The following is a 19,552-nucleotide window of genomic DNA, read 5'->3' on the forward strand; positions in this document are numbered from 1 at the left end:
ATGCTTGACTTTGCATTACATTACTCACATCTAGATACTGTAGGGCTATTGTGTATGGAAGATGATCAGTCACTGTTATGGCGAGTTTCTTCTTTTTCACTGTTGTGTGACTGTGGAGTCAGTTTGCTACCACTTATGTTTCAGGGGTGCTCCCCACAAACACTCTTATTTTTGAGCTTCTAAAACCAGGCCTTCACTTTGCAATTTTATCGTAGTTTTTATTTTTTTGTAAGGCATTTCAGCATCAACAGCTCCAATTATTTTACTTGTTTTCTAGCTTTAAGTACAAGTTGAACAAATTACAAATTTGTGTCAATGAAATCTCTGATTTTTTTCAGTTACAAGGGTTGTATTACTTCCAGTGTCTGATTAAAAATGAACAGGTTTGTCTTCTGTCTGTATTTGGACTAGAAGGGTGCTATGTGTAATTAATAATCATTATATCTAAATAATATATAAGCAGTTGGGTTGTAGGCATTTTATGTTTTCAATCAGTTCTGATTGAACATTTTCCATGTGTTAAAAGAAAAATGTACGAGGAATGGGTTACCTTTTCACACTTAAACTTTGGCAATACATGATGATAATGTTTCCTCAACATTTTGTACTGTTCTTTGCAGGAAAAACATACAAGCTGTCATTGCAAAGCCTTATTTCAGGTTCAGGTCCTTTAACACCAGATTGTTGTAAAGATTTTTTAATTATACAGACTATTGCTATGTGACTATTTCTGCCACATGCATGTAACACTTCTCTTAAATTTGCATTCAGAAGCTGTATAGTATTTACTCATACATGTAAAACAAGGTTCTAGCTTTGCTGCAGTCCATATTTTTTCCTATCAGACTGAATGCTACTGCTGCATTCTATGATTCTCATCATCAGTAAGATTATTCTCTGATACTTGCTTTATCAGTTTCAGGGTCGGCGGGGGATTTGAGCATACCCCAGTGCTCAGTGGGAGGAAAGCAGAGAAATAAATCATGGAGGAGACTGCAGTCTGTTGCAGGACATACATTCTCACTCAAAAACAACATGCACACCAGTGGGCAATTTGGGGGAATCATCAGTTCACCTGTGACATGCCCTAGGCATATGGGAGAAAACTGGAGCACCCAGTGCGAACCTACATTGACACAGGGATGACAAAATCCACTTAGAATGCATCCCAGTTGGTAAACAAACTGGAGAACTAAGAGCTATGAGGTAGCAATGCTAACTGTTGTGTTGCATGACAATAAAAAAATGAATATATCATATACTGAATGCAAGGGGTCAACATCTTAAAATTATTTAACAAATTCATTGATATATCCAGAACTTCAACAGAAATGGCAGCAGTAGTAATGCAGGCTTTTATGATTCAAAAGATGATAAACTTCTTTCTAGATGCATTCTTGCAGGTATCTGAGCTAAACTGAGCAGGGAAATGGTCTCAGAATTAAATGTATTTCAGACAGAATATTTATATTCATGATGTGTGCCAATGAGGTGCTAGCTTGGTTAACGCTTCAGTAGCTAAGATGATAGAAGGTGAATATGTTTACTTAATTACATATATGTTTTTATTTTATTTGTTTAACATTTTTAACTTAGCAATGTGACTAAGTTTTAATCTGCAAAATCTTATTTTGAGTTTTTTGGTTTTAAACTGATGAAATGTGTTTCATTTTCATGACTCTGCAAGTATGCTGATTTCCCCACAGTCATCCGATAAAATAATTATTCTTTTAAGTAGTACAAATCGAAGTAATCTTTTCACAACTGTTCTTTTTATTCTTGCTTTGGTCTCGATGTTTCAGCTTTTAACTTTTTTACATGCTTGCAATGTGGACTATAATATTTTACTTTTAAGACAGTCTTTTCAGGACTCTATCTCCATCTCCTGAACATGTTTTATTACTTCTTAAACAGTTATTAGCTTGCCATAGCCATTTTAGCGCTGCACTAAGAGATGTAATGTTTTTAAGGCTGTTCTTCCACTTCCAATTTTAGTCCATGCCTATCTTTGAGATGTCTTTTATGCAGAGATGAGGTCAAGTTGAAGAAGGGATTTCTTCTTCACTTCTCTTCTGCAGGATATACGCCTTGAAAACAAAATGTACGGTCAAACTTTAACAGACTGTCTCAGTTGTAAAGTTGTCTGCACATCAGGCTTGAGGCTGTCGGTACAGCCTGGACTGTTTCAATCTATGTGCTGACCCACTCATATTATCTGTTATTTGGTGGTTATCCTGTAAGTGGTTTAAAAGCTAAAGTGCCTATTTCCTGTTCCCCTTTTATGCTATTCGATCTACCATAATTTAAATATTTGGTTTTGTCTCTATCTTTCTGTCTTAGATGATGAAAATCATAAAACATCCTTGAATCCAGAAAATGTGTGAAAATGAATGCTGTTAAGAAAATTGTTAAAAACTGGTATAATAAAATCGCTTACTGTGACTGCTTATTTGAACTGTTTCTTTCTGAAACTGGTGCGCCTTGTTACTAGACCATAGCATAGACCAGATTCAGGCCTGCTGTAACTTGAGCACTGATCCAGGCCATCATTTTTTGGAGAAGGTTCCCCTGCACCCTAGTAAGCAGGGGTGTGCAGTTAGAACTAGTCTGATTGAAGACTGCTGGAACAGGGCTCAGTTTTGAGCTTTTTCTGGTTAATTGGGTAACTTGTTTAAGTCATTTTGTTCGTTTTCTATTGTTTTATATATATATATATATATATATATATATATATATATATATATATATATAAAATTGCACTTTATTCATCTGCTTTTACTGTATTTGCGTTTCTTCCTACTTTATTACCGGGGGCATTGACTACAACTCAGATCTGCGATATATAACAATAAGTATGAGTGTATCTGCTTTATTTTCTGAAAAAAAAACAAAAACAAACAAAAAAACCCCAATATATATATATATATATATATATATATATATATACTTGCTTCCCACCTTTCTAAGCTAGTATAGCCCAGTTTTCAGGTTAGTGCTGAATTTAGGGCTGTGTTACAAATCTCTTTGTTTGCCCATACCTTACTTGGATAGAAGGAAGTTTCTCTGTTCACCTGTAAGAGAGGGGAGCTTTGAGCAGACTATCTGTCCCTGGAGGAGTGGTTTCAGCCCAGAAATTAGTAGTTTATTGGCCATTTTGGGCTAATATCTATCTCTTTATTTTCCCTGCTATAAATACCATATTTGCCTGGTTTTGCACGCCGGGCAGCGCTGGTTAGCTAGGGTAAAACTATTCCCGGCTCCACAAAGTCTCCTCTTCAATTTTTTCCCTTGTAACTAGATAAACTTTCAACTTAAGCACTCAAACCATTCACTTCTCAGCCCAGCACTTGCTTAAAACTTATAGCAAGCACTTATAAACCCTAGTACTAGACCCTCCTGTACTGTACAGAAGGACAAGGCTCTCTATATGACCTTACCAGCCATCCAGTAAAACAGTTCACTGTACCTATCCAGGCATGTCCAAAGGGCAGTTTCAGGTGTACTCTCCAGTCCAACTGGTGAATCTGGGCATTTTGAGGCAATGTTATAACTGCCTCATGTACACAGACAACCCCCTCCTCCTACCACCAAACACTAATACATGTGAGAGATGCAGTTATACAGCCAAACTAGAGGCTTAGCTCTCTCAACCCAAGACTGGATCAGACAGCCAAGAGGAGAAGGGAAATACTTGCATCACACCACCAGTCTTACATAGACCCATTAAACCAGCACCGGCAAAAAACACACATAAATACATGAAAACATACTCGGAGGCTCTAAATAAAAATCTGCAAAAACCAGCAGAGACCTTCAAAGCAAACATCCAAGCAACCTCCACCCCCCAACACAAACCATGAAACACATACTTCACAAAACCAGTGTGCCATGCAATCACAGCCCTTAAGGCAAAATAACATACCCAACATACTAGTAATAGATGACTCTATAGTCAGGCACACTGACGTCCCACTCACTAGGCTGAATAAGGGGAAGGTTACTGTTAGCTGCCTGTCGGGTGCCAGGATCCACCACATAACACAAGCACTCTCAGGTCACTCCAGAACAAGTACAAATATGACTCTGTCATTGTCCATGTTGGTGTGAATGACCTGAGCCGTACCTCCCTGGACTACATGAAGAGAGACATGGAAGTGCTCTCTGATCACGTAGCCCAGGCCGGTATGACCCTGACCCTGAGTAGCATCCTGCCCTCACCAAGAATGATACCAAGGTATAAAGAAAAAGTTATCGATTTCAACAATTGGCTACGTTTCTGGTGTCATTCAAAGGGGATCTTATGTAGATTGGAATTCTGTTCCAAAGCATGGGGAGTCTCTCGGACAGGAATCTATCCCTCCAGCACGTCCTATTTATTGTTGTGGTGAGGTTTACATCCCTAGAACATGTGGCTCGAGGAGATAAGGTTTTCTTTAGGTGGAGCATGTCCATCAATTCTGGGTTGGACATGGCCTTGTATGTCAGGCAGAGATCACCTCTGAGTAAGCAGTATGCAACTGAGTACAACTGGAGTTTCTTCAGTCAAGCTGCATAGGGCATATGTTTGAGGCCAGTGATCCTCTTGGTAAGGTACTTCTCATAGTTTCATAGTATAGTACTAGGCTATCTGCCCTGGGGCATTTGTAAGCCTAGCCATAGTGATGTGGCTTTTGCCACCCCATGAAATGGTACAAAAATGTACAGAATAAATCTAGAATACTGTGCCTCTGTCTAGTAGTGACACAATGAAGGTCCCCTTATATAATAGAATTAGTTTACTGTGCCCCTGTCTAGCAGTGACACAGATGTGACCCCTGGGGTAAACTTACGATCTCCCATCCACTCATCAAGATTTCTCTTGAAGAGAGTCAGTGAGGGGCTGTGCCTAATACGAACTGGGATCCTGTTCCAAAGCATGGGAAGCCTCTGGGTTATGAATCTATCCCTCCAGCATGTCCTATTCATACTTGTGCCGAGGTTTAAGTCTTTAGCTCTCGTGGTCCTGATGGATTTGGATTTTTTGAGGTGGAGCATGTCCATCAGATCCTGATTGGACATGGCCTTGCACGTCAGGCAGAGATCACCTCTGAGCAGGCGGTATGCTACTGAATAGAGCTGAAGTTTCTTTAGTCTGGCAGAATAAGACATATGTTGGAGACCCTTGATCCTTTTGGTGAGATACTTTTGTGGTCTCTCCAGCTGTTGCAAATGCCGGGTGAGGTACATACCAAATGGGGCATTGTACTCAATCATGGGTCTGATGAGGGAGGAATATAGGGGTACAATGACATCCTTGGATCTGGATGTGAATCCCTTCATGATGAGGTGTGCAAGGTAGAATGTTTTTCTAACCACTTTGGCAACGTGGGTGTCAAATGAGAGGTCGCTGTCTACTTGGGTCCCTAGGTCTCTGATTACTTTTTCTGTACTCAGTGGGTTGCTGTCTATGTGATAATTTGTAGGTACTTTGTTTTTTCCAAAAGGGATGACTGTACATTTTTTGGCATTTAGTTTAAGGCCGTGACTACGGCACCAGTTGTCCGTTTCAGTGAGGCCTTTTTGTAGGATGTGTGTGTCTGCTGGTGTATCGACTATGGCGCCTAGTTTGCAGTTATCTGCGAACTTTGTCAGCCACAGCCCTCCCATGTTTGCTTTAACATCTGAGAAATAAATGCCGAACAAAAGGGGTCCCAGGACAGATCCCTGTGGGACACCACTTGTGACTGGCTTTGAGTCTGACATTGCTCCAGTGATTTTAACTTTATGGGTTCTGTCCTTTAGCCAGTTTGCAACCCATCTAGTGACATAAGGGTTTACTTTTAAGCTGTTTAGCTTATCTATGATGCCTGAGTGGGGTATTGTGTCGAAGGCCTTAGCCAAGTCCAGGTATGCTGTATGGACTGCTTTGCCCTCATCAATGGCTCTAGTGACTGTTTCGAAAAAGTCAACCAGGTTTAAAAGGCAGGATCTGCCCTTTACAAAGCCGAACTGGGTGGGGTCAAGTGTCTGTAGGTCCCCTATGTCTCTATTTATGAGTTCCATAATGATTCTTTCGATAGCTTTGCAGACCAGGCTAGTTAAGCTTATGGGGCGGTAGTTTCCAGGGTCTGTAGAGGTACCCCCCCTTGTGGAGTGGGACCACTGTTGCTGTACGCCAGTGTTCAGGTACATATCCCAAAGTAAGGCTAAGGTTAAATATCATTTTTATGTGTGGGTTTAGCTCCTCTTGGAGTTCACGTAACACGCACCCCGGGATACCGTCAGGTCCCATTGATGCTGTGTTTTTTGCTTTGTTTAGGGCGGTTCTCACTTGGACATCTGAGATGACAGGGAGATTACATTCAGCTGGGATAAGTATTTCTTCTTTTGGGGGTGAAGGAGGGGAGAAATTTGCACTGAACCTGTCAGCCAGAATGTTAGCAATATCTGTGGGTTCAGTGTATATTTTGTTGTTGTGAACCAACTCTGAACATATCTGAGGGTTTCCACCCAGGTTTCTAACATAGCTGAAGAAGGCTTTGTGGTTATCTTTAGTGTCCTTAGCAATTTTTCTCTCAAAGTTTGCCTTGGATGTTTTTATGAGAGAACGTAGTTTTCTGCTAATGTTGATGAGAGATGTCTTCCCTTCATGGGATTTCGCTCTGACGTGCAGTAGCTTCCTTCTTTTGTTATACAATTTGTTTATGGCTGAGGTCCACCAGACAGGACGCTTACATTTGGTGGAGAGGGACTTGGATTTGTTTGGGATTGCATGATCCATGCATTCTTGGAGATGTCCATAGAAAGCATTTGTGAAGGATTCAGCATTGTGGGATGTGGTATCCACTGGCACAGTGGGCTTAAAGGATACCATCTCAGTCTTAAGAAGAGTGAAGTCTGCTTTTGAGAAGTTTTTCACTCTGGTCTTTTGTGCTGGGGGTGGAGGTGGGATAGTTGAAGTCTCCCAGTATGATGGTATTTTGTGATACATTCATATCCTCCAATGTCTTCAGGAAGGCTGAGTGGGGTTCTTGAGATTGGGAGGGTGGTCTGTAACATGCTACCAGTTGTATAGCAGTTTTGCCTATGGTTAGTTGCACCTGTATGGTCTCTGATGCTTCATGTGTTGCTACTAACCTGGAGGTGTGGGTGTCCTTTATGAATATGGACACTCCCCCTCCCTTTGTGGTTCAGCCCAGGTTTTGGGGCCGAAAAGCATGATATGAGGTATAGCCTGGTAGCGCTGGGGTGCTCTCAGGAGCCTTGAACCAGGTTTCAGTTACTGCACAGATGTCGATGTTCTCCATGCTGAGGAGTGCATCAAGTGCCTGCATCTTGAGATTTAGACTTCTGGCATTGAGCAGCATTATCCTTAGTTTTTTTCCATTTTTGTTTTCTAAGGAGGTGGGTTTGTCTTTTGAGCCTTGCCTAAAAAAGGCACTATGGAGGTGGCAAGAGCCTTAGCCAATATCCGGAAGCCCAGTGGTGACAGGTGTAAGCCATCCCTTGCGAAGCAGCGTGTCTTGTTCAACATATCATCCCAGGCAGACAGACATTGGATCCCCTTAGAATGACACAAGTACTTGAGCCAATTGATAAGCTGATCATCTTGTCTTTGTATTGTGGTATCATTCTTGGTGAGGGCAAGATGCTGCTCAGGGTCACGGTCATACCAGCCTGGGCTACATAATCGGAGAGCTCCTCTATGTCTCTTTTCATGTAGTCCAGGGAGGTACGTCTCAGGTCATTCACACCAGCATGGACAATGATGGAGTCATATTTGTACTTGCTTTGGAGTGACCTGAGTGCGTGTGTTATGTGGCGGATCCTAGCTCCCGATAGACAGCTCACAGTCACCTTCTCCTTGTTCAGCCTGGTCAGTGGGACATCAGTGTATCTGACTATGGAGTCACCTATTACTAGTGTATCAGGCAAGGTGTTTGGCCTTAAGGGCTGCGATTGGTCGACGCACTGATTTATTGAAGTATGTGTTGCATGTGTTTTGTTTTGAGGTGGTGGATTTTTGGATGTCGGCTTTGGGAGCCTCTGTTGTTTTGGTAAGTTTTTTATTAGAGCCTCCGAGTATGTCTTTGTGTTTTTATGTGTTTGGTTTGCAGTTGTGGTAGGTCTATGTGGGACTGGGCTTGTTGTGTGTGTGGTTGCCATCTCCTCCTGTGGTCTTTCCAGCTGTTGCAGGTGTCTTGTCAAATGGGTCATTGTACTCTATGATGGGTCTGATGAGTGATGAGTAGAGGGGCACAATAACCTCTTTTGTTCTAGATGCAAACCCTTTTGTGATTAGGTGGGCTACATAGAAGGATTTTCTAACCGCCTTGGCAATATGATTATCAAAGGAGAGATTACTATCTACTTGGGTCCCCAGATCCCTTATTACAGTTTCTGTATTTAGGGGACTACCATGTATGTGGTAGTTCATGGGTACTATGTTTTTTCCAAAGAGGATGACTATGCACTTTTTGGCATTTAGCTTGAGGCCATGAGTTTGACACCAGGTAACCCTTCTGGTGGTTGTCTGTATCAGCTGGAGAGTCAATTATGGCCCCCAGTTTGCAGTTGTCTGTGAACTTGGTCAGCCGTAGTCCTCCTGTGCTTGCCTGTACCTCTGAGAAGTATATACCGAACAGGAGGGGTCTCAGGACTGAGCCCTGGGGGACACCACTTGTAACTGGTTTAGAGTCGGACCTAGAGCCTTCAACTCTCACTGTGTGGGTTCTATCCATGAGTCAATTGGCAACCCATCTCATGATGTAGGGGTTTATGTTCAGGCTGGTGAGCTTGTCTATAATACCAGAATGGGGAATGGTGTCAAAAGCCCTTGCGAGGTCTAGGTAGGCTGTGTGCACCTCCTTTCCCTCGTCTAAAGCCTTGGTAACTGTCTCAAAGAAGTCCACCAGGTTTAGGAGGCATGATCTGCCCTTAACAAAGGCAAACTGGGTGGGGTCCAATGTTTGAAGGTTCCCAATGTCTCTGTTAATGAATTCCATGATGATGCGCTCTATAGCTTTGCAGACTAGGCTAGTCAGGCATATAGGGCGATAGTTCCTGGGGTCCATTGTGGCTCCACCTTTGTGGAGTGGGATAACTGTTGCTTTGGGCCACTCTATGATTATGTAGCCTGTAGAGAGGCTGAGTTTGAACAGTGTGTTTAGGTGAGGGGTTAATTCATTTTGGAGCTCATGTAAGACACAGCCTGGGACACCATCTGGTCCCATTGAAGCTGTATTTTTGGCTTTGGATAGGGCTGTTTTAACCTGTGTGTCAGTGATTGCCGGGGCACTACATTCTTCTGGTATGGTTATGGGTCCTTTAGGGGGTGAGAACAGGGTGAAGTCTGCACTAAACCTGTCTGCCAGAATGTTGGCAATAACAGTCGGTTCAGTGTATTTTGTGCCATTTTGCACTAACTCAGAGCAGATCTGAGAGTTTCCACTTAGGTTCCTGACATAGCTAAAGAACGCTTTGTGGTTATCTTTGGAGTCCTTGGCAATTTTTCTTTCAAAGCTAGCCTTGGATGATTTTATGAGGGATCGTAGTTTCTTGATGATACTGATCAGGGATGTCTTTCCTTCTTGGGATTCTACTCGTTTCTGAACTAGTTTCCTCCTCCTGTTGTATAGCTTGTTTATGGCAGGGGTCCACCAGACTGGTTTCCTTTTCTTGGAGGAGTGAGTTTTGGTTTTGCTTGGGATAGCATGATTCATGCATTCTTGCAGGTGCTCATAGAGTGCCTTTGTAAGGGATTCAGCAGCTTGGACAGCATTGTCCTTTAGCCTGGGAACTGTGAATCTTTCCACCTCGGTCATAAGTAACATGAAGTTTGCTTTTGAAAAGTTTTTCATGGTAGTTTCCTTGATTGGGGGTGGGGCCGGAATGTGGATATCCAGAGTGATTAGTCTATGGTCTGATATAACCAGCGGGGGTTTGACCTCTGGTGTAGAACACCGGTCGCCCATGTTGGTGATGACCAGGTCCAATATGTTGTCACCTCTGGTGGGGGTGTTGACCAGTTGATCCAGGGCATTCGAGTTTATAAATTCTAGGAAGCATTGGGCAAGGGAGTTAGTATTTGAGTAGTTCTCCTAGTTAATGTTTGGGTAATTGAAATCACCCAATATTAGGGTGTTTGGTAGGACCTTCATAGTTTCCAGTGTCTCCTGAAATTCAGAATGGGGGTCCTGGGTCATGGTGGGTGATCTGTAGCAAGCTACAATCTGAATTGCAGTTTTGCCTATTGTTAGTTGTACATGAATGATCTCTGAGGCATTGTGCTGTGCCACTAACCTGGAGGCGTGGGTATCCTTGATGAATATGGATACACACCCACCTTTTGTGTTTTGGTCTGGGTTCTATGGCCGAAAAGTATGATATGAGTTATAGCCTGGTAGTGCTGGGGTGCTCTCTGGAGCCTTAAACCAGGTTTCTGTTACTGCACAGATATCAAAGTTCTCCATACTGAAGAGTACCTCGAGTGCATGCATTTTGAGGTTTAGACTTCTAGCGTTGAGTAGCATTACCCTCAGGTTTTGGTTACTTGTGCTATTTACGGTGGTGGGTTTGTCTTTTGAGCCTTTCCTAAAAAAGGCACTATTGGGGCGGCAAAATCCTTGGCCAGTATTCGAAAGCCTAAGGGTGACAGGTGCAAGCCATCTCTTGGATTCCCTTTGAATGACACCAGAAACGTAGACAATTGTTGAAATTGATCATTTTTATCTTTATACTGTGGTACCATTCTTGGTGAGGGCAGGATGTTACTCAGGGTCAGGGTCATACTGGCCTGGGCTATGTGATCAGAGAGCTCTTCCATTTCTCTTTTCATGTAGTCCAGGGAGGTACATCTCAGGTCATTCATACCAACAGGGACAATGACAGAGTCATATTTGTACTTGTTCTGGAGTGACCTGAGTGCTTGTGTTATGTGGTGGATCCTGTTTTAGATTATCATGTATCATGTCAAGCATATCATGTTCTTTCTATCTCAGTTCAGCAGCCACTTGCCAAACTTTTCTTCCCTTTCATTTATTCTTACACTGCCACAACCTACAGATTCCCCCATTATGCTTTATTTCCATTCGTGGACATCCCCTCCACCTTTTCTCATTTCCCATCTATTGTTACTTAGCCAGCTTGAAAAAAATCTAAAGATCTTTTCACAATGTGTAAATGATCTATTCCTCTGCTTTACCCTCATCACTTATTCCCCCATCCACAAAGCATAATTTTAGTTTTTTGTCTTCACTTTCCACTGTTCTTTCCATCCATTGACTGCTTTTGTGTACCATGACCCCACTATGTTTCATCCTTCATGCTTCATGATTGACCTCGACCATTTGCCTATTTATATTGTTTAATTCTCCAGACATGCCAGACATGCCATTTTCTTCTTTCACATTTATAGCTTCATACGATTACAGGTTAAGTACTAGGCTACCTGCCTTGTGGGCCATTTTAAGCCTAGTCAGTTTCTCTTTTTGTGCTCAAAATAACCTATCCCATTTGGTTATAGATTATGCAGATAATTTGAAGTCACTTGCCTCCTTGCCACCATAATTTTCTAGTTCCCATTTTGCTAATCTTCATCTCAAATTCCTCCTCTCTTCTTCTTCTTCTTTCGGCTGCTCCCATTAGGGGTCACCACAGCAGATCAACTGTTTCCATTTCTTCCTGTCCTCTGCATCTTACTCTGTCACACCAACCGCCTGCATGTCCTCTCTCACCACATCCATAAACCTTATCTTAGGCCTTCCTCTTTTCCTGTTACTTGGAAGCTTCATCCTTAGCATCTTTTTCCCAATATACTCTGCATCCCTCCTCAGCACATGTCCAAACCAACATAATCTTGCCTCTCTGGCTTTGTCTCCAAACCTTCCAACCTGGGCTGACCCTCTAATATACTTATTCCTAATCCTGTCCATCCTGGTCTCACCCAGTGCAAATCTTAACATCTTCAACTCTGCCATGTCAAGCTCTGACTCCTGCCTTTTTGTCAGTGCCACTTTCTCCAACCCGTATAACATAGCTGATCTCACTACCCTTTTGTAGACCTTCCCTTTCACTCTTACTGGTACTCGTGTGTCACAAATCACTCCTGACACTCTTCTCCACCCACTCCATCCTGCCTGTACTCTCTTCTTTACCTCTCTTCCACACTCACCATTACTCTGAACTGTTGATCCCAAGTACTTAAACTCATTCCCCTTCACCACCTCTACCCCCTGCATCCTCACCATTCCTCTGTCCTCCCTCTCATTCACACACATATATTCTGTCTTGGTCCTGCTGACCTTCATTCCTCTTCTCTCTAGAGCATATCTCCACCTCTCGAGGGTCTCCTGTACCTGTTCCCTACTCTCACTACAGATCACAATGTCATCTGCAAACATCATAGTCCATGGGGACTCCTGTCTGATCTCGTCTGTCAACCTGTCCATCACCATTGCAAATAAGAAAGGGCTCAGAGCTGATCCTTGATGTAATCCCACCTCCACCTTAAACGCATCCGTCACTCCCACGCAGACCTCACCGCTGTAACACTACCCTTGTACATATCCTGTACCACTCTTACATACTTCTCTGACACTCCCAACTTCCTCATACAATACCACAACTCCTCTCTAGGCACCCTGTCATATGCTTTCTCTAAATCCACGAAGACACAATGCAACTCCTTCTGACCTTCTCTGTACTTCTCCATCAACACTCTCAGAGCAAACATCGCATCTGTAGTGCTCTTTCCTGGCATGAAACCATACTGCTGATCACTAATCATCACCTCCCTTCTTAACCTAGCTTCTACTACTCTTTCCCATAACTTCATGCTGTGACTGATCAGTTTAATCCCTCTGTAGTTACTACAGCTCTGCACATCACCGTTATTCTTAACAATCGGTACCAAAACACTTTTTCTCCATTCCTCAGGCATCCTCTCACTTTCCAAGATTTCATTAAACAATCTAGTTAGAAACTCCACTGCCATTTCACCTGAACACCTCCATGCTTCCACAGGTATGTCATCTGGACCAACAGCCTTTCCGTTCTTCATCCTCTTCTTAGCTATCCTTACTTCCTCCTTGCCAGTCCACTGCACTTCATGATTCACTATCCGCACATCATCCAACCTTCTCTCCCTCTCATTCTCTTCATTCATCAACCCCTCAAAGTACTCTTTCCATCTGCTCAACACACTCTCCTCGCTTGTGAGTACGTTCCCCTCATTATCCTTTATCACACTTACCTGCTGCACATCTTTACTAGCTCGGTCCCTCTGTCTAGCCAATCGGTACAGGTTCTTTTCTCCCTCCTTAGTGTCCAACCTTTTATGCAACTCTTCATACGCCTTATCCTTAGCGTTCGCCACCTCTCTCTTTGCCATGCACCTCATATCCTTATACTCTTGTCTACTTTCTTCATCTCTTTGACAATCCCACTTCTTCTTCACCAACCTCTTTCTCTGTATACTCTCCTGTACTTCTTCATTCCACCACCAGGTCTCCTTGTCCTCCTTCCTCTTTCCAGATGTCACACCAAGCACCTTTCTAGCCATCTCCTTTACTAGCTCTGCTGTAGTTACCAAGCTATTTGGTAACTCTTCACTGCCACCCAGTGCCTGTCTTAACTCTTCCCTGAACATCACCTCACAATTACCCTTTTTCAATTTCCACCATTTGATCCTTGGTGCTGCCCTCACACTCCTCCTCTTCTTGATCACCAATGTCATCCTACAAACCACCATCCTATGCTGCCTAATTACACTTTTCCCTGCCACCACTTTACAATCTCCAATCTCCTTCAGATTGGTCCTTCTACATAAGATATAATCCACCTGTGTGCATCTTCCTTCACTCTTGTATGTCACCCTATGCTCCTCCCCCTTGTTAAAATACGTATTCATCACAGCCATGTCCATCCTTTTCGTCAAATCCACTACCATCTGACCTTCTGCATTCCTTTGCTTAACACCATACCTACCCATCACTTCCTCATCCCCTCTGTTCCCTTCACCAACATGCCCATTGAAATCTGCTCCAATCACCAGTCTCTCACCCTTGGGTACAGTCATCACCACTTCATCCAACTCACTCCAAAATTTTTCTTTCTCATCCATCACATACCCAACTTGTGGAGCATATGCACTAACAACATTCATCATTACACCATCAATTTCCAGCTTCATAAACATCACTCTATTCGACACTCTTTTCACCTCCAAAACACTCTTAGCATACTGTTCCTTCAGGATAATGCCTACGCCATTTCTCCTCCCATCCACACCATGATAAAACAATTTGAAACCACCTCCAATACACCTAGCCTTGCTCCCCTTCCATCTGGTCTCTTGCACACACAATATACCAACCGTCCTTCGGTTCATCATATCAGCTAGCTCCCTCCCTATACCAGTCATACTGCCAACATTCAAAGTTCCGACCCTCACTATCACAGTCCTAGCCTTTACCTGCCTTCAGGCATGCCTTCCACCTCTTCTCCTCCTTCGGCCAACAGTAGCCCAATTGCCGCCAGCACCCTGTTGGCCAACAGTACTGGTGGGGGTCATTGTTAACCCGGGCCTCGACCGATCCTGTATGAATTTCTGTACAGTTTTCTGCATATATGATGTGGCAAAATTTTACGCCAGATGCCCTTCCTGACGCAAACCTCCCCATTTATCCAGGCTTGGGACCGGCACAAAGAAATTAACTGGCTTGTGCATCCCCAAATTCCTCCTCTCTCTTCATTGGTATTTTTTTACCTCATGCAAGATTGCTTCTACCTCATAATTCCAACACTTCCTTTCCACCTACCTGTCTTGTCTCCTTTAAGTTCTTTATAGTTCCATTGTAACTGTTTAACCTCCTGGATCTGAAGCTATGCTTTCATATTCAAGTGACTCCTTTTGCCCTTCTTTTTGCATCATTCATGAACTTATGTGGCTGGCCATCTTCTTATGTTTACCTTTATGCTTGTCATATTTGCCTCACTATGCCATCTTCTTACGTTTACCTTTATGCTTGTCACGTTTGCCTCAATATGCCATCTTCTTACTTTTACCTTTATGCTTGCATAGTTTGCCTCACTATGCCATCTTCTTACATTTACCGTTATGCTTGTCATGTTTGCCTCACTATGCCATCTTCTTACGTTTACCTTTATGTTTGTCATCTTTGCCTCACTATGCCATTTTCTTACATTTATCTTTATGCTTGTCATCTTTGCCTCACTATGCCATCTTATTACGTTTACCGTTATGCTTGTCATCTTTGCCTCACTATGCCATCTTCTTACGTTTACCTTTATGCTTGTCATCTTTGCCTCACTATGCCATCTTCTTACATTTACCTTTATGCTTGTCATCTTTGCCTCACTATGCCATCTTATTACATTTACCGTTATGCTTGTCATGTTTGCCTCACTATGCCATCTTCTTACATTTACCTTTATGCTTGTCATGTTTGCCTCACTATGCCATCTTCTTACGTTTACCTTTATGTTTGTCATCTTTGCCTCACTATGCCATCTTATTACGTTTACCTTTATGCTTGTCACGTTTGCCTCAATATGCCATCTTCTTACTTTTACCTTTATGCTTGCATAGTTTGCCTCACTATGCCATCTTCTTACATTTACCGTTATGCTTGTCATGTTTGCCTCACTATGCCATCTTCTTACATTTACCTTTATGCTTGTCATGTTTGCCTCACTATGCCATCTTCTTACGTTTACCTTTATGTTTGTCATCTTTGCCTCACTATGCCATCTTATTACGTTTACCGTTATGCTTGTCATGTTTGCCTCACTATGCCATCTTCTTACGTTTACCTTTATGCTTGTCATCTTTGCCTCACTATGCCATCTTCTTACATTTACCTTTATGCTTGTCATCTTTGCCTCACTATGCCATCTTCTTACATTTACCGTTATGCTTGTCATGTTTGCCTCACTATGCCATCTTCTTACATTTACCTTTATGCTTGTCATGTTTGCCTCACTATGCCATCTTCTTACGTTTACCTTTATGTTTGTCATCTTTGCCTCACTATGCCATCTTATTACATTTACCGTTATGCTTGTCATGTTTGCCTCACTATGCCATCTTCTTACGTTTACCTTTATGCTTGTCATCTTTGCCTCACTATGCCATCTTCTTACATTTACCTTTATGCTTGTCATCTTTGCCTCACTATGCCATCTTCTTACGTTTATCTTTATGTTTGTCATGTTTGCCTCACTATGCCATCTTATTACGTTTACCGTTATGCTTGTCATGTTTGCCTCACTATGCCATCTTCTTACGTTTACCTTTATGCTTGTCATCTTTGCCTCACTATGCCATCTTCTTACGTTTACCTTTATGCTTGTCATCTTTGCCTCACTATGCCATCTTCTTACGTTTACCTTTATGCTTGTCATCTTTGCCTCACTATGCCATCTTCTTACATTTACCTTTATGCTTGTCATCTTTGCCTCACTATGCCATCTTCTTACGTTTACCTTTATGCTTGCCATCTTTGCCTCACTATGCCTACACTGTGGCATTCCTTTTCCTTGCTCTTTATCTTTTTGTTGTAACCTACAAATCACAAACTTCAGGGCTGAATAGGCCAGTTGAGCAGCTTTTTGTTTATTTTTTAATTTGTGCTAGTGTATAATCCTTGCAAAATTCAATCTCCTATGTATTCCTGCTGCATAATTCTGTACTGCTTAATCTTTAAATTCACTGAACCTGAGAGCTTATAAGCATATGGTCCCACCTTGCTGTACCTAGCACTCATTCCTTCATTAAAAAAAAAGTCAGGCCATGTCTCTGTTTTCCAGTCTTATTGCTGATTTTCTTATTGTATATATCAGCTTCCAAGTCATGTCCATATTTTGTGAACGGTGTAGAATATTATCACTACTGTGCCTTCTGTTTTCTTTGGTATTTCGGTCGGCCTTACGATTATACCGTTGGATTTGTGTTCTACATTGTCAGTTCTGCTACTTAAGTACGAAATGTCTTCATCTAATTCCATAATTCTTTAAGTCGTTTTTCACTAGAAGTATTCAGCATTCATTTGCTTTACTTCCCCATCTTTACTGTAACTTTATTAAGTTATGCTGTCTTTATATCCTTGCCTGGATACTCTGTTTCTTCCCAGCAACTCTGTGCACCACCCTCATTAATTTATTTGTTGTTTTCCATTTCATGCACATTTCTTTTGGATTTTTTTTTTTCCTTATTCTGTTCCATTTCACAACTTTTGACTTAAGAATGTACAACTTTTACTTTAAACCTTTTTTGGTTTGGAAAAAGATCCTGAATTACTTGATTACAATCAACAGCATCCAGGCATAGCCCTAGTAAATGTTTATCTTTTATCTTGGCATGAAGCAATTGAAGAAATACCTCTGCCTTACTGATGTACATATTTTCTTTAGACAGACATACTTGTAAATACTTCTGATACAGATGATATTCCACTTTCAATCTTGAGAACTAAGATGGATTTTTATCACTTTCTCTGCCTAGATTTGCTTGGCTATCTTGTTATGTTACATGGCACAGACCTCTTTATCTTCTTCGCTTCACACCTATACTTTGTGACTTACCTTTCTGCATCCTACAACCATGTTTTGATGTTGTTTCTCTTTCCCCTCTCTTTCTGGTAACTTAGGAGTCTTTCTTTCATTTTTTTTCCTTTTGTGTGTTGATTTCCTAAGTTGAGACTTTCATTACTCTATATGACCGTAAGCTTATTTTCTTTTACTGGCTTGATTTGCTGTGACTATATATAATACATTTTTATATTTTATTTGGCCACTAAATCACAGAACAAGTTCTTTGGACTCCATCATTTTCACTTTGTTGCTTTCTGTCCTCTCACAGTGTTGGGTATATTAGATACTGCCTCATCTCTGGATGGAAAATTAACCTGACATCTGTAGGACCAGTTATTTCATCAAGAAACATCAACCATCTCTGAAATACTACATTCCCGAACTCCTGTATGAAAGAGATGTATTATTTCCTACATCAATAAGAAGCCTATGAATTGTCCTGTATCATTTTAAACCTTTGAGCTATCAACAAAAGATTCTGCTCTGTTTCTTGGTGCCTCCATGCATAGTTAACACTAAAGATAATTTATACAGCATATCAGGGAGACTTACATGGTCAGAGACAGCTTATCTGCTATCTGATTGTGCCATTTGAGAGTTCATTTATTCATATTACCTCATATATTTTCTGTCTGTTTGTACTGTGAGAACTAGGCTGTCTGCTGCTATGGCTCTAATTTGTTCAGGTCACCAGCCGTCATTTGGAAATGTCACTTATTAACATGAGTTATTACTTCTTACTGGGACTCCTTTACTTCATTGCCTTTGTTATTCTTAGCTTTGTTGAATCTTCTCTTACAAAACTTTAATATTCTCTTTTTAGTTTAAATTTTTGTTTTTGACCATTTGCCAGTACACAAGATCATTTCAAAAATGTAATAGCATTGATTTACAATATTTTCTAGCCTTCTGCAGAATTGTGATGTTTGTTCCTCATATCTTTCATCATGAATTTTATTTTTTTTCTCATTGGCCTTTGCTTTATGATGCACAGTGTCCCAAGTTATCAAATCTTTTTCTCCTCTTACTGACAATATAAACTTCGCAGTTGTGGCCCTCTAGTGTATGCCTAATGACTTGGTCATTTACTTAACACATACAGTAATTCCTTAAAACTGGGTCAGTGGCAAACACATTAATTGCACTTATTTGGCATGACATGGGGGTGCTAATATCTGCAGTGACCTCACAGTAGTAACAGTCAGTGGATAACCGCTTAGATATTATGTTTTGTCATGTGATGGACAAAATGTGTACCAATACACTATTGGAGGAAGAACATCCTCCAACAGATTATTAATTTGCAGATAATGCCCGGTAAAAAGAAACTCTGCTGCTTCACTGCAGCATATTAAGCACGGACTGAAAAAAAGCAAGCAGCCAGCATTTTTTGAGCAAATACAGAAACAGAACTGGCAACTTGAATAAAGTGAATTGTGCAAAAGCAAGTTTATTAATATTTAAGCCTCCATTTTTTTTACTAAAGTTGGTCTTGCTGTTTACAGAATGTATATATATAAAAAAAGTAAATAAAATCAATAAAGCAGTGTGTGTGTGTGTGTGTGTGTGTGTGTGTGTGTGTGTGTGTGTGTGTGTATGTGCGCGCTCGTGTGTGTGTGTATGTGCGCGTGTGTGTGTGTGTGTGTGTGTGTGTGTGTGTGTGTGTGTGTGTATGTGCGTGTGTGTGTGTGTGTGTGCGTATGTGCGCATGTGTGTATACAGGCATGTTTTGAGAGAAAGTGAGACAGGGCATGCAGAGTGCCAGAGTTGGCATACTTGTCAACATCTTTGCTTGAAATTTATGGATAAAACCAAGAATATGAGAAAAAACAACCTGAAATCAAGCACAGTTTTTAAATATGACCATAATTTACTTAAAGCGAATTGAGCAGGAGGGTTTCCGTCAACATGCATTTCTAAAACAATAAGAGATCTGAAACAATAATGTGCAGCTTCATTT

At 41.5% G+C, this 19,552-nt stretch overlaps 1 protein-coding gene across 1 annotated transcript in view; it reads left to right on the forward strand.

Annotated features, from left to right (window-relative positions):
- The window catches only part of TG (thyroglobulin), a 2,464,750-nt gene that overhangs the window by 374,241 nt on the left and 2,070,957 nt on the right, over positions 1-19,552 (forward strand). The window lies entirely within an intron of this gene.

Source organism: Protopterus annectens, chromosome 3.part1 (genome assembly GCF_019279795.1).
Source record: "Protopterus annectens isolate FY-2018-M chromosome 3.part1, PAN1.0, whole genome shotgun sequence".
In the NCBI taxonomy this organism is placed as follows: domain Eukaryota; kingdom Metazoa; phylum Chordata; order Ceratodontiformes; family Protopteridae; genus Protopterus; species Protopterus annectens.